The sequence below is a fragment of the Malus domestica genome, chromosome 10 (assembly GCF_042453785.1).
Source record: "Malus domestica chromosome 10, GDT2T_hap1".
Taxonomy (NCBI): Eukaryota; Viridiplantae; Streptophyta; class Magnoliopsida; order Rosales; family Rosaceae; genus Malus; species Malus domestica.
Window position 1 is genome coordinate 22,616,133 of NC_091670.1, and position 2,411 is coordinate 22,618,543.

Here is a 2,411-nt window from a genome sequence, read left to right on the forward strand (position 1 = left end):
CTCAAGACTCAACAGCATCTCGTATATTCCTGGTAAGAAGTATAATGGATAATGGTCACCCAAAATACCACTTCCCTTTTTGCCACCCAGCTTAAAACAACATAACACCTCCACCAAATTAGCAGCAATATCAGAATGGAAACGAGGCTAGCTTGAAAACTTTCTATAATATCCCTCGATCATCACCTTCCTTGTCTCATATTTGTAAACTCTTGTTTACTACCATCGATCAATGCCGGAGGAATAAACTTTTCCTTAAACAAGTCCTTAAACAATTTTAAATCGGCTGATTCCTCTGGTGACAACAATTAACAATCCTGTTTCCACCAGGATACAAATTCATACCCAAAACCAGGTAGTCGTCTCGACCCCCTGTCAGAAGGAAGATTCCTTTGACTTGCATAATCTGAAACATCTTTTTCAAATGGTTAAACCGTTACTTCGTTCCCTCAGGTTCATCATTTCATAAGGTGATTCAAATTCAACTCATAACCCGTCTTAAAATGTCCATTTTGATAATATACTGAATCACCATAATAATAGTTTCCCCTAAACCGCTATATTAGGGAGACTAAATTCCTCTAACTAAGTCGCTTGCTACGAGGCGGTGTAGTTCTGACAGAATTCACTAGAAACTTCTCAAGATGTCCAAGATTGCAACCATGCTCTGATACCAACTAACACACCCCGTCCCGAAGGAGGGCATGCTGGCCGTCACGTGAGAGTGACGTAACCATTTGCACAGTATGGAAGCTTTAAGATACAATTTATAAGTTGATACACCCGAAGGTGAGTCCTAATTTTGTCCAATCTGTCAGAACACCGTCGAATTCCTCGTAGTCACCACACCTTTGTGATTCCTGAACCTGGAGGGGCGCAAAACCAAAATTGAGTGGGTCAGTAAAACAATTCTTTTCCAAATCCAAACATTTCTCAAAACGTTGTAACCCCTCTCCGTAAAACCTGTATACTTTCCCAGAAATGTAAAATATAAATATACATATATATTCTCAAAACTTCATTTTTACTATCTCAACATTTTTCTTTATCAATCATGCCATGCCATGTCTAATTCAACAATTAAGTATGGATGCATCAACAATAATCATATCAGGTGCAAGAAAGTAATCAACCGGAGGCCCTCTAATAGCCCTGCACGGTTGAACCTAGAGCTCAAAATCTATCACTCTCACTCTGCCGGAGTCACCTCTGTGACCCGTCCGGCCTTCTGCACACAAGTTACGCTCTAGTGCTTCTCTCATCAATCATCTGTGCACATAACCTAAGGTCACCCACCAGTCGAAATCTCACTAACACTCTTCGACTGGCCCGTTGCACCCACTCCGCGTGGACTGTGCGACCAGCATCTACTTGGATCCAAGGCGAGCGTGCGATGCGGTGAATACTATAAGCACTAAACCATGGTGCAGGATTTGAGCTCAATATATATCATCATCATCATAACAGTAATTAAATACTCACCTGATACTCACCTGTGCGTCCGCCGCACCAATTCATACATATGCATCATATATCAATTCATATCATTTGATTCATATCATTTCATGCATGGCAATTCGATTTACATTTCCATATATATTTCATATACTTCTATGCATGACCTTTCGATTCACGTTTTCATATAATTCTATATACCTTTCGTTTAAAACATAATTTCATTCTAATTCAATTTCTGGGAAAACGTCAAGTATATATATATATACGGAAAACAAAACTGCCCACTCACAGATTACATCGACGTCTCGTAAGTCCCTGAGCATCCCTTGGCCATGCCCGATGCCCGCATAAACCTCACCTATACAAAAGTAACCATTTTGACGTTATTTAACGCCTAACCCAAAACTTAGTTAATAACTCCTCATATATTGCTCAATTTGGGTTTATGAATATACCACCGTGACCTACACAACCTCAGGATCATCCCCATATTTTTAAAATAATTTTTGGAGGTCTCACGCGCCCCCACGCGCCTGACGTGGCACGGACCTACGCGCCCCCCACGCGCGGCCACGTGACATGCACACTGACGGCTACAATGAACGGCGTTAGGGAATATTCCGTCAAATCCTAGTATATTCCGTTAAAAACTAACGGTTTCCGTTAAAACTGACTAACGGCGTCAGAATATTCCGTCAAACTTGACGGAATATTCCGTCACCTTCAACCTTCAGCTCCGGCGACCGTCGCCGGCGCCGGAAACTGGGTAATTTTTCAAATTCACTAATCGCCTTCGTTTTTCGTCCAATTTCTTCGAATTTTACACCAAAATGAAGCATTTAACATGTACTATCACGTTGGAAGGTTTTTAAACCTTAAAAACAACAAGATCATACCTTCCAAAATTCCTCAAATTCGGCCAAACTCGAAACCAGTGATCCCGATATCCATTT

At 41.1% G+C, this 2,411-nt stretch overlaps 1 long non-coding RNA gene across 1 annotated transcript; it reads right to left on the reverse strand.

Moving 5' to 3' along the window:
- Positions 1 to 610: 610 nt before the first annotated feature.
- Positions 611 to 1,818, reverse strand: LOC139188906 (uncharacterized). The gene is made up of 2 exons (XR_011572313.1): positions 1,748 to 1,818; positions 611 to 866 (listed from the first exon to the last, which is right to left on the reverse strand). It is a non-coding gene; the product is annotated as an uncharacterized lncRNA (long non-coding RNA).
- Between the last annotated feature and the right edge of the window lie 593 nt (positions 1,819 to 2,411).